Source organism: Rhinolophus ferrumequinum, chromosome 9, assembly GCF_004115265.2.
Source record: "Rhinolophus ferrumequinum isolate MPI-CBG mRhiFer1 chromosome 9, mRhiFer1_v1.p, whole genome shotgun sequence".
Lineage (NCBI taxonomy): Eukaryota > Metazoa > Chordata > Mammalia > Chiroptera > Rhinolophidae > Rhinolophus > Rhinolophus ferrumequinum.
In genome coordinates this window covers 68,596,197-68,618,643 of record NC_046292.1, presented here as the reverse complement: position 1 = coordinate 68,618,643, position 22,447 = coordinate 68,596,197, and the positions used below count along the sequence as shown (strand labels likewise).

Sequence of the window (22,447 nt, the reverse complement as noted above, 5' to 3'; positions counted from 1 at the left end):
ACTTCCTTCAATATCACCCTAGTACGGACTCACAACCCCCAATGACCATATGTATCCCAACTCATCTCTCTGCCACCACAATGCAGGCAACACAGTGCCTTCTTATTTATTTACTTACATGGGCTGGAGATTCTGCTAAGTGTTTTACATGGGTCATTTGATTTAATGTGAACAACCATGCCAGGAGGTAAGTACACTTTATGCCAGTTGTCAGGTGCTTTACTCATGGTCACATGGAGAGCTGGGATTTGAATCCAGGTGTTGTAAACTGATTGCATTTATGGCCGAAATTCTTCACCCCTTCCTGTGTCCTCGTCCTTAATCATGTGACTTTGCAGTTCTTTTATCAAGAGGTGGAATCCATTCCCCCATTCCTTGAGGCTGAGCTCAACGATGGGACTTGCTTTGGTGAATGGGATGACAGCAGATGTGATACAAGCAGAATCTTAAAGAAATGGTTGCACATTTCTGTTTGCACTCTTGTTTTCTGCCATGGCCATGATGAAAAACATCCAGATCAGCCTTCCAGAGAATCAAAAACCCATTGAGCAGGTCCAGGTCACCCCAGTTGTCCCAGCCTTGGTCACCTTCAGTCAGATTACAGCCAGCCAAGACAGCAAAGCTGCCCAGCCATCTAGCCTCCAAAATTCATTACACAATAACTTTTGATGATCTTCTTGTTAAAAACCAACCTACCAACCAATTAATCAACATACCCATTCTTTTTCAATAACTCCATGCCACCTAAAAGATAAAGTAGAGACGTTTGGATTCCAGTCCAGCATGTAAGGAGCACGGAAGTCCCGACTTTGTCCAAACAACAAGTGAAAAGCTGAACAACAACAAAAAAGCTAAGAAATCAATAATTCTTCTTAGATCCATCAGAGAAATGAGGTCACAGGGCAAACCACAATCTCCAAAATTGGAGAGGCAGACGGGCAGATACAGAGAATCACAATTTACCTGAGCAGAAGCTTATGAGCGGAAACCAGTGCTGGAATAGGAAAATTTGAACTGTAATTGACAAATTGCTGAAAGCTTATACTTTTGGGAGTTTTACCTCCTCGAGCTCTGTCAGGTTGTCACAGAGAAAACTGGAGAAAAATTAAAATGTCCCTTGTGCTTCTGACAGGGGGAGGGGGAAAGTGGCCGTATTGAAATACACAGAGCATTCTGTTCTCCTTAACAAGGCTGCCCACAAGAGAAACTGTTTACCAGAGCCTAACCTACTGGGGTTTTGACAGAGCCTAACCAACCTGAGGGGAGGGGAATACCCAACTCGAGCCTCTCCAGCTGTCCTATCCCATCACAGATGTGGGGGAAACTGAGGGGCGTTTGTGAAGCTCACAGCTTAGGGACACAAGCTCCCTAAAAAACTGAGACCTAATCGTAGGACTACAGGATGCTTCCCCTCTCCTGCACCTTAGCACAACATAGCTAAAGGCCTATCTACTACAGTTTCTCTTGCTCAGCATATCAGTTCAGATTTCACCAAAAAATTACAAGGCACTGTAAACGATAAAACAAACAAAAACAGTTTGAAGAGACAGGGTAAGCATTAGAATGAGACTCAGATATGGCTGGGATGTTGGAATCATAAGACTGTGAATTTAAAACACCTATGACTAATATACTAAGGACTCTAATGAAAAAAGTAAACAACATGCAAGAACAGGTGGATAATGTGAGAAAAGACATGAAAATGCTAAGAATAAAAAGAGAAATGTTAGAGCTCAAAAACACTGTATGAGAAGTGAAGAGTGTCTTTGATGGGCTCATTAGGAGACTGGACATGACTGAGGAAATAATCTCTGAGTTTGAGGGTATGTCAACTGAAACTTTCAAAACTAAAAGCAAAAGAAAAAAGACTGAAAAAAATGGAACAGAATAGCCAAGAACTGTGGGAAAACTACAAAAGGCATAATGAGAATACTAAAAGGAAAAGAAAACAAGTAAGGAAGGAACAGAAGAATTGTTTCAAGCAATAATGACTGAGAATTTCCTCAAATTAATGTTAGACATCAAACTATACCATCAGGAAGCTCAGCGAACACTAAAGAGAATAAGTGTAAAAGAAAAACTACACTTAGGCATAGTATATTCAAACTGCAGAAAATTAAAGATAAAGAAAAATCTTGAAAGAAGGCAGAGGGGGAAAAGCATCTTACCTATAGAGGAGCAGACAAAAATTACATCTGGCTTCTCAAAAACCAAGCAAGCAAGAAGAGACTGGAATGTTGAGAGAGAGAAAACCCCACCAATCTAGTGCTTGTGAAATTATCCTTCAAAAGGGAAGCAAGAATAAAGACTATCTCAGACAAACACTGAAGAAATTTGTTGCCAGTAGACATGTCTTACTAGAAATGTTAAAAGAAGTTATTTAGAGAGAAGGAAATTCACATACTAGGTCAATACCTTGAATCTAAAGAAATGAAGAGTATTAGAGAAGAAATAAGTGAAGGTAAATAAAAAGTTTATTTTTCTTATTCTTAATCTAACTGACAACAGTTTGTTCAAAATAAGAACAGAAACAATGTATTTGAATATATATATATATATATATATATATATATATATATATATATATATATGAAATGAATGACAGCAATGATATGAGAGATGGGAGAGAGGAACTAAGGATATATTTTATGAAAATGTATAGTGTTATTTGAAAGTGGATCTGGATTAGTTGTAAATATATATTGCCTATTCCAGCCAACCACTTAAAAAGTTTTAAAAAAGAAGTATAACTGATATGTTAAGAAAGGAGATACAACAGAATCATAAAAATTTCAACTAAAATCACAAAAGGCAGAAAAAGAGTGGAAGACAAATATAAGAGCAAAGAACAAGGGCAATGATAGAAAACAGTAACAAATATGGTAGAGATTAATTCAACTATACCAGTATTCACTTTAAGCATCAGTAGTCTGAATACACTTATTAAAAGCAGAGATTGTCAGAGCGATTCAAGAAACAAGACCCAATATATGCCATCTACAAGAAACCCACTTTAAATATAAATAAATTTGAAGTAAAAGTATGGAAAAAGATATATCATGTTAACATTAAATTTTAAAAAAGGGAGTGGCTACATTAACTTCACACAGAGCAAACTTCAGAGCAAGGAAAATTATAGTGATAAAGATGGGCATTACATAATGATAAAGGAGTCAGTACTCCAAGAAGACATGCAATTTGTATATGCCGAGCATATACAATTAATTTGTATATGCCTAGCAACAGAGCATCAAAATGTGTAAAGCAAAAACTGATAGAATTACAAGGGAAAATCAATCAATCCACTATTGTAGTTGAGACTTTAACACTCCTCTGTCAGAAGTGGACAGATCCAGCAGGCATAAATTCAGTAAGGACATAGTTGAACTCAACAATATGATCAATCAACTGAATATGATTGACATCTATAGAATACTTCATCCAACAACAACAGAATACACATTCTTTCCAAGTTCAAATAGAACATACACCAAGATCGGCTTACATTCTGCAGAATAAAACACACCTCAAAAATTAAAAAGACTAGAAATCATACAATGTACGAGGTCAGACAATTAAGTTCCGAACTCATCATAGAAACCGTGCTGCATACCTCATTGCTGAATATCATTATGGTCACCTTCGAAGTACTCCCCTTGGGAAGCTATGCACTGATGCCAGCACCTAGTTCACCTTTTAAAGCAATTTTGGAACTCTTTTTCTGGAATGGCCACCAGAACTGTCGTCGTATTACCCTTGATGTCCTGAATGTCATCAAAATGTCTTCCTTTCAATATTTCCTTTATCTTCAGGTAAAGAAAGAAGTCATTGGGGGCCAGATCAGGTGAGTAGGAAGGGTGTTCCAATACAGTTATTTGTTCACTGGCTAAAAACTCCCTCTCAAACAGTGCCGTGTGAGCTGGTGCATTGTCGTGATGCAAGAGCCATGAATTGTTGGCTAAAAGTTCAAGTCGTCTAACTTCTTTTTTTTTTTTTTTTTAAAGATTTTAGTGGGGAAGGAGAACAGGACTTTATTGGGGAACAGTGTGTACTTCCAGGACTTTTTTTCCAAGTCAAGTTGTTGTCCTTTCAGTCTTAGTTGTAGAGGGCGCAGCTCAGCTTCAGGTCCAGTTGCCATTGCTAGTTGCAAGGGGCACAGGCCACCATCCCTTGCGGGAGTCAAACCGGCAACCTTGTGGTTGAGAGGATGTGCTCCAACCAACTGAGCCATCCGGGAGCTCATTGGCAGCTCAGCTCAAGGTGCTGTGTTCAATCTTAGTTGCAGGGGGCACTGCCCACCATCCCTTGCGGGACTTGAGGAGTTGAACTGGCAACCTTGTGGTTGAGAGCCCACTGGCCCATGTGGGAATCGAACCGGCAGCCTTCGGAGTTAGGAGCATGGAGTTCTAACCGCCTGAGCCACCGGGCCGGCCCCTCGTCTAACTTTTTTACACAGCCTTTTCAGCACTTCCAAATAGTAAACTTGGTTAACTGTTTGTCCAGTTGGTACAATTCATAATGAATAATCCCTCTGATATCAAAAAAGGTTAACAACATCATTGCAACAAGTTCACGAACTTAATTGTCCAACCTTGTATACTCTCAGACTATAATGGAATTAAACTAGAAATCAATAACAGGTAGCTGGAAAATCACAAAATACTTGGAGATTACGTAGGACACTTTAAAATAACGCTCGAGTTAAAGAAGAAATCCCAAGAGAAATTTAAAAATGTTTTGAACTAAGTGAAAATGGAAATACAACTTATCAAAATTTGTGAGATGCAGCAAAAGCAATGCTAAGAGGGAAATATATGGCATTGAGGGCACAGATTAGAAAAGAAGAATGATTTAAAATCAATAACCTAAACTTCCAAATTAAGACACTAGAAGAAGAAGAGCAAATTAAATTCAAAGTAGGCAGAAGAATAGAAAGAAAAATCAGATCAGAAATCAATGAAATTGAAACAGGAAATCAATAGAGAAAATCAACAAAACCAAAAGCTGGCTCTCTGAAATGATCAAAAAAATCAACAAGCCTCTAGCAGACTGACTTAAGATAAAAAAGAGAAAAGACACAAATTACTAATATTAGAAATGAAAGAGGGGACATCACTACATATCCCGTGGACATAAAAAAGGTAATAAAGAAATGCTATGAACAACTCTTTGCCCATAAATTTAATAACCTAGATGAAATGGACTAATTTCTTAAAAGACACAATCTGCCAAAACTCTCACAAGAAGAAATAGACCATTTGAATTGGCATATATTGGTTAGAGAAATTGTATCAATAACGAATAACCTTCCAAAACAGAAGGCACTAGGCCCAGATGGGATCAGTGGTGAATTCTACCAAACATTTAAAGAAATTATACCAATTCTCTACAATCTCTTTCACAAGGTAGAAGTAGAGGGAATACTTCCAAACTCACTCTAGGAGGCCAGTGTTACCCTAATACCAAAACCAGACAAAGACATAATAAGAAAACTGCAGGCCAACATCACTCATGAACACAGATGAAAAAATCCTCAGCAAATTATTAGCAAATCAAATTCAACAATGTATAAAAAGAATTATACGGCATGACCCAGTGGGATTTATCCCAGGTATATAAGGCTGTCTCAACATTCAAACATCAACTAATATAATCCATCACATCAGTAGACTAAATAAGAAAAATTACATGATTGTATGAATAGATGCAGCAAAAGAATGTGATAAAATCCAACATTCTATCATGATTAGAAACTTTCAGAAAATAGGAATAAAGGGAGCTTCCTCAACTGGATAAAAAACATTTACAAAAAACATACAGCTAACATCATACATAACAGTGAGAAACTTGAAGCTTTCCTGTGAAGATGAGGAACAAGGCAAGGATGTTTCCTCTCATCACTCCTTCTCAACATGGTGCTGAAAGTCCTAGCTGATGCAACAAGACAAGAAAAGGAAATAAAAATTATACAGTTTGGGAAGGAAGAAATAAAACTCTTTGTTTGCAGAAGACATGATCATCTACATAGAAATTCTGAAAGAATTGACAGAAAAAACCTCCTGGAATTAATAAATGCTTATAGCAAGCAAGGTTGCAGGATATAAGGTTAATATATAAAAGTTAATCACTTTTTTAGATAGCAGCAATGAACAAACTGAATTTGAAATTAAAAATACAATATTATTTACATTAATAGCACCTCCAAAAATGAAATGAAATACTTAGTATAAATCTATCAAAATATGTACAAGATCTATATAAGGAAAACTACAAAACTGTGAAGAAAGATATCAAAGAAGAACTCAATAAATGGGCAAATATTCCATGTTTGTGGATAGGAAGATTCAGTATTGTCAAGATGTCAGTTCTTTTCAACTTGATCTATAGACTCAACACACTCCCAGTAAAAATCCTAGCAAGTTATCTTGTGGGTATTGACAAACTGATTCTAAAGTTGATACGGAGAGGCAAAAGATACAAGGTAGCTATCACAATATTAAAGGAGAAGAATGAAGTTGGAGGACTGACAGACTTCAAGACTTATGGTAAAGCTACAGTAATCAAGACAGGATGGTACTGGTGAAAAATAGACAAATAAATCAATGGAACAACATAGAGAGCTCAGAAATAGATGCAAACCATATATAGTCAACAGATCTTTGGCAAAGGATTTAAGGAAATACAATAGAGAAATCGTTTTTTCAACAAATAGTGCTCGACAACTGTATATTCACATGCAAAAATAATAATAAAAATAAGCTAGATACAGACTTGCCCCTGTCTCTCTCTCTCTCTCTCTCTCTCTCTCTCTCTCTCTCTCACACACACACACACACACACACACAATTCAAAATCGATCATAGATCTAAATGTAAAACTCAAAACTATAAAACTCCCAGAAGATAATGTAGAAGAAAATCTAGATGACCTTGGATATGGTAATGACTCTTTAGATACGACAGCAAAGGCATGATACATGAAAGAAATAATTGATAAGCTGGGTTTCATTGAAATTAAAAAAAAAATTAAGACTTTTGCTCTATGAAAGACAATTTCAAGAGAATGAAAAGACAAGCCTCACACTGGGAGAAAATATTTGCAATTGACATAATTGATAAAGGATTGTTATCCAAAATATGTAAAGAACTCATAAAATTCAACAATAAGAAATCAAACAACTTAATTTTTTTTCAAACAACCCAATTTAAAAATGGACCAAAGACTTGAACAATACCTCACCAAAGAAGATATAAAGATAGAAAATAACTACATGAAAAGATTCTCCACATCATATATCATTAGGAAAATGCAAATTAAAACAACAATGTGATACCACTACACACCTATTAGAATGGCCAAAATCCAGATCATTGATAACACGCTATGCTGGAGAGGTTGTGGCGCAACAGGAGCTCTCATTTATTGCTCGTGGGAATGTAAAATGGTGCAGCTAGTTTGGAAGATAGTTTGGCAATTTCTTATAAAACTAAGCATACTCATATCATACAATCCAACAAACACACTTTTTGGTATTTATCCTAAGGAATTGAAAACTTATGTCCACACAGAAATCTGCTCATGGGTATTTATAGCAGCTTTATTCATAATTGCCAAAACTTGGGAGTAACCAAAATGTCCTTCATTGGTTAATGGATAAACTGTGGTATGTCCAGACAATAGAATATCATTCAGCATTAAAAATAAATGAGTTATCAAGCAGTGAAGAGACATAGAGTAATCTTAAATAACCTAAAATATCACTAACCTAATATTACTAAATGAAATAAGCCAAACAAAAAGGCTGTTATGCTATATGATTCCAACTATATGACATTCTGGAAAAGACAAAACTTTGAAGACAGTGATAAAAAGATGAGTGGTTGCCAGGTGTCGGATGGGAGGAAGGGATGCATAAGTGAAGCACAGAGGATTTTCCATGTCATTACACATTTATCGAAACCCATAAAATACACAATACTAAGGATGAACCTTAATGTAAACTATGGACTTGGGGCGATAATGACGTGTCAGCATAGGTTCATCCATTGACATTATAATGTGGCAGGTTCATCAACTGTAACAAGGGTACCACTCAGGTGGGAGAAGTGGATAGTGGCGTGGGGGGGCGGGGGCTGTGTGTGTCGGGGGACAAGGAGTATATGCGCACTCTCTGTACTTCCTGCTCAAATTTGCTGTGACCTGAAAACTGCTCTCAAGATAAAGTCCACTTAAAAGGGGAAAATAAATAAACTAAATACCTAATTAGAAAATAAATAAATAAATAAAGTACAGGTCTTAGCCTTGACAGAGTAGCCCTTTATCCTTGAAACCTTGCTTTCTCAGTGTCCCACTGCAAAATTCTGCTCTAGCCAAGCAGCCTGTTCAAGATTCCCCAAATATGACGGCCCTTTCCCACTGTCTCCCCAGCTCACAGTGTCTTCTCCCCTCTCTTAAGCACTGAGTCCTACACCTCCCTAATTCCTTTTTTTCCAGGGGGGATGTCTCTGGCCTCTGAATGCCCCTGCATCTGTGCCAGTCATCTGGCTCTGAGCGTTGGCTACCTTGTGGTGTTAGGTAGAGCGTATGTTATATAGACTGGGGGTGCAAAAAATATGTATACACATTTTAAGAAAGGAGAAAACGGTATTAAAATTGTAGTACTCAATATGTACTGATAACAAAAGATGAATACAAGTCATGTGTATACATTTTTTTGGCACCGCCAGTATATATATTAGCTCTCTAGTGTGCAGATTCTTTCAGGACATGGAGCTTGCCTTATGATTTGTGGCATCTCCCTCAAACTCACTTGTATGGAATTCAAGGATTAAATCAAAGTATCCAAATCTACATCAAAATTTCAGAGCAAAGTGAAAACGGACCCATTTCCAAGACTAATGATCTGAGAGCCTTTTCCTGGGGCAGCAAACTCTCAGCCCTTTTGGCATCTCTCTTGTTCCCTCAGAGCTCTAGAGCAGCAATTCTCAGCTGGATGCAAGCGGCAGTGTCCACATTTGATGGTGGTGTTGCGAGAGGGTATTTTGCCAAAGCTTCCCAGGTGACTCCATGCCTCACCTTCTCTACCCAGCCCCAACCACAGCCACCCTGATGGAGCACCACTGCTCTAAAGTTAAACCTTTAGAACAATTGTCCTCCCAGCTAGGGATATTCTACCAGGGAAATCAGATTCTTTTTCAATGTACCTTAATTATACAAACACATCAGGTAAAAGGTGCTGTGTCCTGGCCCCAAATTATTTGAGCCATGATCTCAATCTGATCACTTTGTTTTAACAGTCCCCACCGTATAGCGTGTTCAGTTCCACCTTGTTCTGTAGAGATGTCTGTGTGTCCACAAAAATACACCATGTTTCTTTGTCCTTGTGAGTCTGAACAATTATACAGGATTTTGTTAACATGGGTGCCATGTGTGTTTATGGTGCTTGCAAGTACATACATGCATAACATACTAATTGAATTATTCTAAAACCACAAATATTTTGCAGGGCTACAGAAACACATACTAAATATCTACATCTACAAACTGCTGACAAACAGCACCTTTTCTAACAAAAGAGAACAGTTTAATAACAGTGTTAGAAAACTGACAATATGTTTGTTAAAATCTTTAATTAGGGACGCGCTTTCCCGGAGGCCTCTGAAGGCAAAAGGTGTAAATGGAGAAACTGTCCCAGCCTGCATGCTCCATGGTGGCTCTGTTCTGAGCACAGATGGGCTGGTGAGGAAACTGTGAATGGACAAACGATAACAGACTACTCTGTAATTCCAACACCAGCTCATTAGCAATCTGTCAGAGATTTTAATATGTACCCTGGTGAAAATGCAGAAACCATCCAATTGTTACACAGTCGTGCACATGTGTAGCTGAAAAGGCCATCATAGATGGGCTGGCATGATGGCCATTCATAAAATGACAATGTCATAGGAAGCACGGGCGCTTGATGCTTTGTAGTTTTGCTGGAAAATGATGATTTTGTGTGCTCTTAGGCCATCACAGGAAGCTGAGATAACAATGGCTTCATGATGGAAATCATTAATAAATAAATAGCTAGGCCAGCATAGTGGGACATGTGAGAAACATGAAGCCATATGGATTTCTAAAGAATGAACAGTGACATTTCTCAGTTCTGAAAAAAGACTACATCAACAATTTTAAATTCCCTTGGATGGCAAACCTGGTTTCCAAATAATTTTGTGCTTGCTAGTTAGTAGCTCAATTAGTTGCCATTGAAAATATATTTATTTGAAAAAAGAAAAAAATATATTTAGGTTGTGTGTATTTGACGGATAATCAAGATTTGGTCTCTGAAGAGAGAAAGAGAATGAACATTTATAGAGCACCAGTGATATGCCAAGTGCTTTACATTTGTGATTTTATTTAATTTTCACAACTACCCAATGAGATATTTCCCCCATTTTACAGGTGTAGAGGTAATTGAGCACCAGAGAGATGATGTGACTTCAGGAAGATAACATGGCTGGTAAGTGGAGATGACTGTATTTGAACTCAGTTCTGTGTGGTTCCAAAACTAATCTTTTCCACATAGCATGATATTGCCTCTCAAGTGGTCTGTTGTGCACACTGGGAATAGCCTGTTAGGATCCTTATTACTTACTATGGAAGAGACAAGGGCCCCAGAGATTCAGCTGGGCTCAGCTTAGATGAAGACATCCAATTTCAATAGCACAAATGGACACTGATTTATTTAAAGTATATACTTCAAAATTTCTTTTCGGAGGATATCTGTGCTTCACTATTGAGACATGTCTGCACATGCCATGAAAAGTTAAACTAATGATCTATAAAATCTAGTCAAAAATAGTCTGAAAAAGTACATATATGATTGTATTTGTGTAAAGCTCAACAAAAGGGCAAACCAAGTAACACTGTTAGAAATCAGGATGGTGGCTTACCTTTGGGGTGCATAATGACTGCAGGCAGGTATCCCGGGATGTCTGGGTTTCAGGTATCCCTCTGTTCCTTGATTCGTTAGCTGCTTTTACCAGTGTGTTCATTTTGTGAAAATGTTTCGAGTTCGTAAACTTATATATGAACACTTTCCTGTATGTATATCATAGTGCAGTAACATTTACCCCCCAAAAATAGAAAATAGCATATTTTGCCTTACATGATTCAAATTGGATACCTACTTTTCAATTTCCATAGTTTGTGGCCTAGGGCAAAATTGTTCTTTATGTGAAGCTTATAGTTGGAAATCTTCTCCTTCTAGAGTTTGGAGATTATGAGCAGGGGAATATGTGTCTGCCTTTGCTTATGTGAGTTTGTACCCTTAAGCATATTCATATCCTGAAAATTGAGAAATACCTGTATTCTTTCTGATTCTCATCTCTCCAACTCCTGGAAAACCTGGGGTGGAAACAGAATACTAGTCGAATGTGGATTGTATGTAAGTGGAGTTTGGAGGTGGAGCTATCATGTTTAGTAACCCCTTGTTGTCTGCAGTGTCCTGTGCAAATAGCAGTGGCGGTCACCTTCCCCTTTCAGGAACCAACTTCTCCAGCCAAGATGTTGAACTCACTCTTCTTACCTTGTGTCTTCTCCCCATTCCTCCTCAACAATCCTCATTGCCAGGCTCCAGTGGAAGAACCAAGGGGTTGCTTGAGGAGGAGTTACACATCGCACAGGCAGCTGAAGGGCTGATTCTCAGGGCTCTTGGACAGACCTTCTAGTCACCAGGACCTCAGACATATTTCCTACCTTACAGCATACACTTACCTTCATTGCCCATATTTTTTTAAATCAATAAGATTACTACAAATGAAGTAGATTGTTGAAACACTGCATGATGTAGCCTTTGCCAAAATAGCAGCCTCACTTCTAGAACTTTATCCTAAGGAAATCAACAGACAAGTTTGCAAAGAGGTATATTTCTCAAAGTGTGGTTCGAGAACGACCAGCCTCAATATCACCTGTAGTGATTGGTAAAGGGCAGGTGGCTGGATTTTATGCCTTTCTTACTAAAGCAAGATCTCTAGATGTGGGGCCTATGCATCTGTATATATAAAATAACCCAGATGTTTCTTGGTCACATTCAAGTTTGAGGATCATTGATGTACAGGGATATTGTTGCAATATTAATTAAAAGAGGAATGAAAGGAGGGGAGGCTAAATGTTTACCAGAAGAGGATTAATTAAAGTTATAATGATACAGTAATATTCTACCGCTTTGAAGATGTGGTATTGATCTATATTTATTGACATGGAAAATGTTCACACCGTGTTGCTGAATGACAAAAAGCAGATTACACTACAGTGTATATTATCTAATAACATTTTTGTTTCTCAATATGTGTGTGGGCGATGTCAGAATATCAACAGTGTTTATCTCTGGATGATATCCTTATTTTTCATTACTTTCCTTTAGAGTTCCTGATTTTTTTTTTTTTTGCAATGAACATGTATTACTTTACTATTCTAATAAATGAGTAAAGCTATTTAAACACTAAAAAGGAAAAGTATTTGATTTCCTGGACAAGTATTTCAAGTGTACCATCTCAGTGAAATTTGTGGCTGGTTAATTCAGAAGATAGCAATGGCTCTTTGATCCTTTTAAGTGAATTATCTAGAAGACATCTCTCTTTTGGTCCACACATCATTCAATATTGGCACTAGAGTAGAACCTTCTGAACACAACAATGCCTTTATGGCCGATGTTCTATAGCATAGGAGTTTTTACTCATTAGAATCTTAACCTTCTGTGGAGGTTAAGAATGGTGAGGAGGGCTGAGAAACGCATTCTCTGATTTTGGGAAGTGAATCTGGTGCTTAAAGGAAGACTGTCCCACTGTTCTATACAGGAAAAGATTTGCAGCAATGGAAAAGCGTACTCAAAAAAAAAAAAAAAAAAGGATGGGTCATCGAACTGCAGTTATATCCTGCTTTTTTTTTTTTTTTTTAAAGATCTTATTGGGGAAGGGGAACAGGACTTTATTGGGGAACAGTGTGTACTTCCAGGCCTTTTTTCCAAGTCAAGTTGCTGTCCTTTCAGCCTTAGTTGTGGAGGGCGCAGCTCAGCTCCAGGTCCATTTGCCGTTGCAGAGTTGCAGGGGGCGCAGCCCACCATCCCTGGTGGGACTCGAGGAATCGAACTGGCAACCTTGTGGTTGAGAGCCCGCGCTCCAACCAACTGAGTCATCCTGGAGGCAGCTTAGCTCAAGGTGCCGTGTTCAATCTTAGTTGCAGGGGGCACAGCCCACCATCCCTTGCGGGACTCGAGGAGTTGAACTGGCAACCTTGTGGTTGAGAGCCCACTGGCCCATGTGGGAATCGAACCGGCAGCCTTCAGAGTTAGCAGCATGGAGCTCCAACCGCCTGAGCCACCGGGCCGGCCCTATATCCTGCTTTTAATGATTTCTTTCAACCTGTTGACCCTAAAAGTGTTTTTCTCCTCCCCTTTACCTCTTCCTCCTCCTCCTCCTCCTCATAATAAAAGAGAGGTGAAATGAAATCCACTGAAAATTCTGGTATTTTACCTCCCAGACCACAATTGTGAGAGTGCATTTTTATTAATCCAATTCTGTGTTAAATGTTGTCAGGATGTACCATAATTGGTTGTGGTAAATGACACTGGAACCACATTGCCACTCACTCTGGAAATAATATGAGCTCAGCACGCTGCTGATCAAATGCATTTCTACATTAAAACTATTATAGGCATGAGATTCTTTCCTCCTTATAGTTTTCCAGGGTTTATGCTGAAAGGGTTCTGTCAATCAAGTCTGAAAATCAGCTTAGCATCCTGACTCCGGTTAATAAAATGCAACTGCCAGGATCTCAGCACAGAGGCCACAGTTCCCTGGTTCTGACATTATCAAGCCCCACTAAGAATGCCTCATTATAATTGATACTCACTGATAATACACTTTTTCTTTCTTTTTTAATGCAGAGAATACCCCCCAGAAAGAATCTTTGCCTTACCCAAAGCTTGATAGAAGAGAGACCCATATCAAAGACAGGTAGCGAAGAAATGGGGCAGGCTAAGTGTATTTTCACAAGTACCCTGGAGATAGACTTGGCGCAGATTCCGCCTTTCTTGGTGGCTTGCAGTCAGGACAATACACTAAAAATCAATACAGAAATAAGGGTATGATTGTGAAGGAGGCTCTGATAGCACTGTCACCAATAATGGGGAAATGAGAATTCCAAATGAAAAATTGTTTATTTTACTAAGGAAACAAGATGTCACAATGCAGAAAGCCTGTGACAACTGATATGCCAGTCAGAAGAGAAAAAAGCCCCTTGAATTACTAAGTCACTGCCTGGCTGTGTAGTCCCCATATCACTATCTCTCAGTTCTTCTAAGACTAAGGCTTTTAGGTCAATTGATTCCAATTCTCTTCAAAAAGAAATATTTCTCTTCTGGTTTCTTGGACAGAGGCACCCACGCTAAAACAATCCACATTAAAATGACATTAGGGAAGTCAGAGTGCTGGAGGGAAGCTTGATGGCTTTCAAACTAATTCTGCTTTCTAGAAAGTTTCTGGGACTGCCTCTGAGGAAGGAGAAAATGGAATACACAAATAAAACCTGGGGCAAGGGGCGGGTGTTCCCATCCAGTGAATTCTCAGCATGGTGGAATATCATGAACGTATACAACAATGTAGGAAACTGAGGAAGGAACATTCTTAATTATACTTCAATGGTGTTTCGGAAGCAACTGGGGTGATGTCACAGGAAGGAAGAAGAAAACAGATTTCATGGGTGATAGCGTTCTTGTTAAGAAAGTTTTAATGAGGCACTCTGGGCATGGTCTTAGCACAACTAAAATGGCTCTGGAGGCTGTGGGGTCACATGGCATTAATATGAGTGAAAGCTAAACTCCATCCTATTTGCTTCAGATTCCTTCCTAAATATTAATTGCCTGAATTTCCCTGGTCAAGTGAAAAGAATAAGCATATGCAAATGTTTCATTTGCTTGTTTTACTGCATCGGCCTGTATGTCTTCCAGATGTGTTTTTCTTCGGTTATGTATTCTGGCATACATTCCCCCACGTGCGGTGAGGAGCAGAGCTTCCAGCTCTCTCTTTAGGATGAATTAGGACTGGCGTGTATTGAGGACTTATGTTCTGCACCTTGTACCGAGCTCTTTATAAACCTTATCTCCCCCTGATCCCCACACAACCCTGTGAGGTTGGTAGTGTTCATTTTATTCCTAATTTACAGGGAAATTGACTAATAGGAAGATTGAATCACTTGCTTCAGGTCATCCAGTTTGTAAGTGGATTCTGACCTGGTCTGTCTATCTTTTATTCCGTGAGTTACAAAGCTCTGCTCCTTCACTGCTGTGCTCTATACCTTCTGGGCTGATGAAGCTCCATGCTTGAGCCCCTCCCGATATGAGTTGTTAGTGTCCTGTAGTTGGTAGGAAAGGGTGCTCCATCCCTACCCTTGGAATTAGCACTGGGTTACTATGATCCAGACTTGCTTTGAGAAATTGTTGCCCTTGAAGAGGAGAGAGCCTCTCCTCTTCTGGACCTAAGGTAAGAGCTCTAGGTCAGAGAGATCTGATTTTCAGCCTTGGTTCTCATACATACTAGCTGTGTGACTGAGGCCAAATAGCTTAACCTCTCTGAACTTCAACTACCCAGCACCGTATTTAACATAGAAAGAGCTGGAAAAAAAATTATTAGGGATATATGAACCCTGGATTGTACTCAGTCTCTGTGTTTCTAGAAAGGTGACAATTTTAGGGAGTGGAAAGTGAGAATACAATGAGTGGGTTTAGGAGAAAAATATAGCAGAGTTAATAAAAAAGTGGGCAATAATGATGCCACCCACCTTTCCCAAGCAGACATTACCAGTTGATCATGGCACCATTTTGTGATGAGCCTGGATGCAGTATCAGATTTCTTCTTAAGGTTCCAAGCAGTTCACTGGAAATGATACTGAAGATGAAACCTATTTATCATGTCAAGCATAGGTATATAAAAAAAGGAACGGCACATGTAGAGGCGTAAAATGAGAAGGTAAAGGATCTGAAGAAGAAACTAGAGTGAAACTGAAACCTGACCATTTCTTCTTCTCATTTTTTTATGATTTTTTAAAAAATTTGTAATTCTTTTTACATTAATAGATAGTGGACCTCATGGTTGGAGTGACATCCTCAGTTGGAAACTAACACTGGTAGCTACTTTACATAGATTGTCTTCTGTAAGCCTTATAACGATAGCCCCGTACTGTAAGATGAGTAGCCCCATAATACAGTTGAGGAAACTGAGGGTCAGAAAACCTGAGCAACTTGCCCAATATCATGCAGCTATTGCATGGATTTAGAACCTAGGACCATCTAGCACCAAATGCTGTCCTCTTTCCACAACACCAGCGTGGACCCATGCAATGCTGAGTTCTAGGCCTGCTGCAGATAACCGAGGCCCACCTCTGCTCCCCTGCCTTCCCAGGCTTCCCAACATTTGGGCCAAGGATCTACCCTGGTGCACAGGGCGACAGGCACCGGAGACAGGCTTCCCAGCAAAATATTGCAGGAAATTTGATACTAGAAAAATTTTACTGAAAGTAAATCTGCTCAAACCGGGTTTCCCAGCTTCAATAGCGGTTAAAAAAAGGGGGTGGGGGTGGGGGATTGGCACCTTATCTTGAAATTGAAACTAAAACTTATGAAAGTAGGTATGTTCCAGGAATTAAGTCTGTGGACCCAATTACCCCAAAGCTTAGTAGATAAAATAATTAGTTAACTGATTCAAGAGATTATTGGAAGATTTTCTTTATCTTGCTTTGGCATGGAGGAGATGTGAGCATATCTGTACATTGTAGGGAAAAGATAGATTTAACATTCAATAAAGAGAGAATAGGTGATGGGAGAGTGAATGTCACCAAAAGTCCAGGTGGAAGATTAGCCTGGGAAAAGGCAGAGGGCCTCCTTTGCATTGGAGAGAAGAGAAGGAAGTAGGGATGGAGCAGGGTGTCCTGGGCTGAAATTCAGTGTACCCCTGGGGCTTTAGCCCTAGACAGTGAGCTAGGCAGTAGCTTCTTCAGCTGCATCTCCGGACATGCTCACATTTAATATTTAACCAAAAATTAATGTCCCAAACTCATGCATTTCTACATCTGTCAAGCTAAAAGGGGCGTCTGAGACAGATTTCCTTTTGTTTTCACTGGTGTGTCAAATGCCGCAGTGACAGCAAAGACATCATCTTCAGTTTGTGTATAATGAGGTCTGAAATTTCCGTCTCCACACATTGATCATGAATCTTATTTCACTAGATAAACTGACAGCAGAGTCTCAGGTACTTAAAATTTTGAAAAAAAATCAACACAACCACCCACATCTATGGATTTTTTTCTTGCTGTCATTTTTATGTTCAATTATTTTGTCTATATGCACTCGTTTCCAGTTTTGTCTGGATTCGTCAATAGTCAAATCATTCCTTAATCCTAGATAGATGTTCTTTTATCCTGAAAATTAATTTAGCGGACAGACAACTAGTTTGGGAGGCAGAAAAACTGAGTTCTAGTCTTGATTCTGCTGTTAACCAGCAAACTTTCCTAATCTAAGTCACTTCACCTCAGTTTCCTTATCTGAAAAATGTATTCCACCAACAAATATTTATTGAGTACTTACTATGTAACAAGCACTTTTGTAAATGCTTAGGCTACATCAGTGAAAAAACAAAGAACCCTGCCCTCAGAGAGCTTGCATTCTGGAGGAGTCAGACAATGGAAACAAATGCAATAAGCAGGATAATTATATCATATGATAGATGGTGAAAAGTGTTATGGGAAAAACTTTAAATAAAGTGGGGATGGAGGCAGGTGGCAAGTCAGGAGAAACCCCTGAGGCGGTGACTGGAATAAGGTGAAGGGACTACCAGGAGGATGTCTGGAGGAAGAATGGTCCAGGTGAAGTCCCTCAGGGTATTTCCTCAGGCGTTCTGTTCTTCCACACTTTATTGCTGCTTGTTGACCAGGTTATAATGCAGCCTCCGTACTATTCCGTGAGTTTCTTTGAACAGCGAACAAGTGACCAGCTCTTCCCTTTGAGCTAGCCCCCGGGGCGTTAGGTGCAAGCACCTGTTGCCTTGCATTTACTTTCAGGGGCCTCTGGGTGGTATTTTCCTGCCATCCAAAAGGCTAGCTCTGTATTATGCCAAGCATAGCATGGGTATGTCCTTCCTTCTCTGCACAAGACAATTCAAGCCAGAAGATGTGTATTAAAAAGACGTGGTTCTTGAGAAAAGTAACTATCCCTTCTGAATACCTCTTATGTGCCAAGTGCTTTACGTTCTTTATTTCCCCTAATCCTCACCCCACCTCCACCTCTGTCTGAAGTGAGCCTCTTCCCACTTTACAGGTAAGGAAACAGAGGTTCCGATTGTTTAGGAAGCTTACCAATAGTCACAGAGCTAGCAAGTTTCGTAGCCAGAATGTAATTCCCAGCTATACCAGGGGGCTTCTTTTCTTTCTAAGTACCCTTAATCTCATCAGACAGCCTGAGGTCAAATCCCAGTTCTACCACATTAGGATTGTGTGATCCTGGGCAAGTTACTTAACTTTTCTGAGCCTTCATTTCCTCATTTGTAAAATATGAATAAGTACGTATCTCGTAAAGTTGTTGAGAGGATTCAATGAAATAATTCATATAAAGTGTTTAGCATAGTCTCTCTTATATCACTAATACATGTTAACAGTTATGCTCATATATTGTTGATGGATTTTTTTTTTAAAAGCACATATGTATGTTAAGATATCTCTGGAAGGTTCAGGAACTGGGGAGCTGGAACAAGAAGCGTTATATATATATATGTATATGTATATATATATATATTAATTTCGATTATTTGTACACTCTGTATATATTTAATTGTTGGGCCATATGACATTACTTACTCAAGTAAACAATTAGATACTTTTAAAGAAATGCTGTTATTATTCTAATTGTGAGGAATTTGGGATAAAGAAGCCATCAGTGGGGTAGAAGGATTTGGAGGTTTCTTGGAGGAGATAAATTGATTAAATTGAGCAGGGTCTTGGAGCAGGTACAGAATTTTGGTGACAGAACAAAGAACTGGGAGGCACTTTAAGTGAAAGATCCTTGCAAAGTTGAGCATAAAGGCAGGAAAGAGGGGCCAGGGAAAGCAGTCCAGTCCGTTCAATGCTAACTGTTTGGTGTTGTGGCGAGAGCTATCCCAGGTAATAGAGACAGTGCTTTTCAAGTATCTACAGTAGAAAAGAGACGGTATAAGTGACCTTTTGCCAAAACACTCCACCTCAAACACGAAAATTGAGGAAGACTGCTGGTTGAGGCTAGTTCCATGAGCCCTGCTGCCAGAGTTATTCCGGTTCATCAATCCAAATTGAGTGGAGGAAGCTTTAACATCCCCCTCTCTCTGCCTGCAGGTCAGCTGTCTCCAGTCCTGAGGTCACCGCCCATCAACAAGGGATAATCCCAAGGACAGCAGGATCTGCTTCATCACTTGGATTTAGGAGCGAGAAACTCATCGGGCAACTAAACAGAAACAATGACCCACCATTAAACACACCGAGAGAAGAGTGCAATGAGGAGTTTGTACAAGAAGAATCCAGGAGCTCTTGCTGACAGTGCCTATGGAGACGTGACCACTGTGAGCTCTGCCCGTTGAACTGCAGTAAAATCTCTTCCCCTCCACGGCGATGCTTGGATGTGGCCACAGTTCAGACCATGGCCTAATCATGGACTTAACAGAGCGAAAAGAATTTGGACTGTGGGGGCCACATAGACCTGGGTTGGAATTGTTATTCTGTCATTTCTCTGTAGTATGCTCTGGCAACATTTTAAAGCCTCTGAGCCTCTGTTTTCTTGTTTGCAAAATGGAGCTAATGCCTACTCATAGGCGTTTAAAAGGATCAAATGCAACAGGGTTAGGAAAGCACAAGCTAGGTACTTCTCTTTATTGAAGAAGAGCAAGATGGGTGGCCAAAACAGGAACCAGTACAACGAAAACTATTCTCCCACAGCTGGGCACTGAGCCTCAGAATGTGTTGCTTGTTTCTCTAACTTACATACTAGGGGAAAAAGAGCGAGCAAGAAATGGGGGAAGACAGGATGTCAGGTTCTGGCTCTTACACAAGAAAATTCACTCTAAATAATTTTCAGACACTGTTGCTCTCCTCCCTCAAGCACCAGGGCCACGTGGCATTATGCCAAAGAAGTCAGCAGCCTGGCAGATATTTTTAAAGCACAAACGACAGGCTATTTGTGCCATATGCCACTGATACGTTGATCTAGGCAAGGATGGTAGGCACCTGGGGACATCTGTGCTGAAATGCCACTTAGGCAGGGCAACCAACTCCAGTGGCAGAAGTTCATCAGCGCAAACAGTGAGGGTGGCCAAGAAGATAGGAGTGGAAAGCAGGAGTGAAAGGGAGGGGCAGCGCCTAAGCCTTGAAAGGTTTTTCTTGGTGTGCTTCTAAGAGAGCTCCAGATTCAACAAAACATCAAAACTAGATATTCAGAGGCGAGGCAAACGAGGGTCTGTGACTTCTGCACGCATGGCATTCTGTGGCCACCTCCCCCATGACTCTTCTGTCCTTTGTCAAAGCCTGGGAGATGCTCCAGGCCACCAAACTGCCCTCCGTTATCCCTGCAGTTTCACGGGAAAAAGCCAGTGGCTGCTGGGCAACTAGACTACATGCCCCAGTGTCAGACTTTCCAACATCCAATCTGGTGGGAGCACTCGGGGCCTTTTGTCTCCCTCTCCCTTTGGCCCAGCCCTGTTTCTTAGTTACTATGAGTAGTAATGAGCTTCTCCACCCCAGCATGAGGACAGGATCACAGCCAGCACAGGAAAAAGGCTGATCTCCGATGGGGCAACTTCTCTATTTCATGGGCAGATCACACATCTCTTTTTAAGAAAGATTTTTATTAAAAATATCGTTAGCATACAATATTGTATTAGTTTCAGGTGTACACAATAGTCATTCAACATTTGTATACCCAAAGAAGTGATCACTGGGGCAGCTGGATGACTCAGTCGGTTAGAGCGCGAGCTCTCAACAACAAGGTTGCTGGTTCAATTCCCACATGGGGTGGTGGGCTGCACCCCCTGCAGATAAAGATTGAAAACGGCAACTGGACTTGGAGGTGAGCTGTGCCCTCTACAACTAGATTGCAGGACAGCGACTTAGAGCTGATGGGCCCTGGAGAAACACACTGTTCCCTAATATTCCCCAATAAAAGAAATTTAAAAAAAAGACGTGATCACCATGATAAGTCCAGCAACCATCTGACACTGTACCACACCGTCACAATATTATTGACTATGTTCCCAGTAATGTACATTACATCCCCATGACATATTTCTTTCATACCTGGAAATTTGGACCTCTTATTGCCCTTCACCTTACCCCCACCGTTTTTAATTTTTCAGTTACAGTTGACATTCAATATTATTTTATATTAATTTCAGGTGTACAGCATAGTGGTTAGACATTTATGTAATTTAACAAGTGATTCCCCTGACTAGTCTAGTACCCACCTGGCACTATACAGTTATTACCATATTATTGACTATACTTCCTGTGCTTTAATGTACATCCCCATGACTATTTTGTAACTGCCGTACTAATTTGTACTTCTTAATCTCTTCACCTTTTTCACCCTGCCCACCAACCCCCACCCATCTATCACCCCAATAAATCTAGTACCCATCTGAAACCATAAGTAGTTATTACAATATTATTAACTATAGTCTTTATGTTATACCCTACATCCCCATGACTACTGTGTAACAACCAATTTGCACTTCTTAATTCCTTCCCCTTTTTCACCCACTCCCAAACCCTCTCCCATCTGCAACCAACAGAATGTTCTCTGTATCTATCTATGAGTCTGTTTCTGTTTTGCTTGTTTATTTTGTTCTTTAGATTCCACATGTGAGCAAAATCACATTGCATATGTCTTTCACTGTCTGACATACTCCACTCAGCACAATACCCTCCAGGTCTATCTATGCTGCCACAGATGGCAAGAACCCATTCCCTTCCCTGGCCGAGCAATATTCCATTGTACATATGTACCACCTTCTCTTTATCCATTCTTCCATCAAGGGACAACCAGGCTGCCTCCACATCTTGGCCATTGTAAACGATGTTGCAATGAACATACAGATGCACATGTCCCCTCGAAGTAATGTTTTGGGTTTCTTCGGATAAATACCAGGAAGTGGGATTACTGGGCCCTTCTTTGTCTCTTGTTATAGCCTTTGTTTTAAAGTCTGTTTTGTCTGGTATAAGTATTGCTACTCCAGATTTTTTCTGTTTCCATTTTCATGAAATATCTTTTTCCATCCCTTTACTTTCAGTCTCTGTGTGTCTTTCAATCTGAAGTGAGTCTCTTACAGGCAACACATGTAAGGGTTTTGTTTTCTTATCCATTCAGCCACCCTATGTCTTTTGATTGGAGCATTTAATC

At 39.8% G+C, this 22,447-nt stretch overlaps 1 long non-coding RNA gene across 1 annotated transcript in view; it reads left to right on the top strand.

The window, feature by feature from the left end:
- LOC117026546 (uncharacterized) overlaps positions 1-21,006 on the top strand; it is a 57,901-nt gene extending 36,895 nt beyond the window's left edge. The window contains exons 2-3 of the long non-coding RNA XR_004423785.1: positions 10,444-10,501; positions 19,396-21,006. This is a non-coding gene — a long non-coding RNA (uncharacterized LOC117026546). The remainder of the gene's footprint in view (positions 1-10,443; positions 10,502-19,395) is intronic.
- The last annotated feature ends 1,441 nt before the right edge of the window (positions 21,007-22,447 follow it).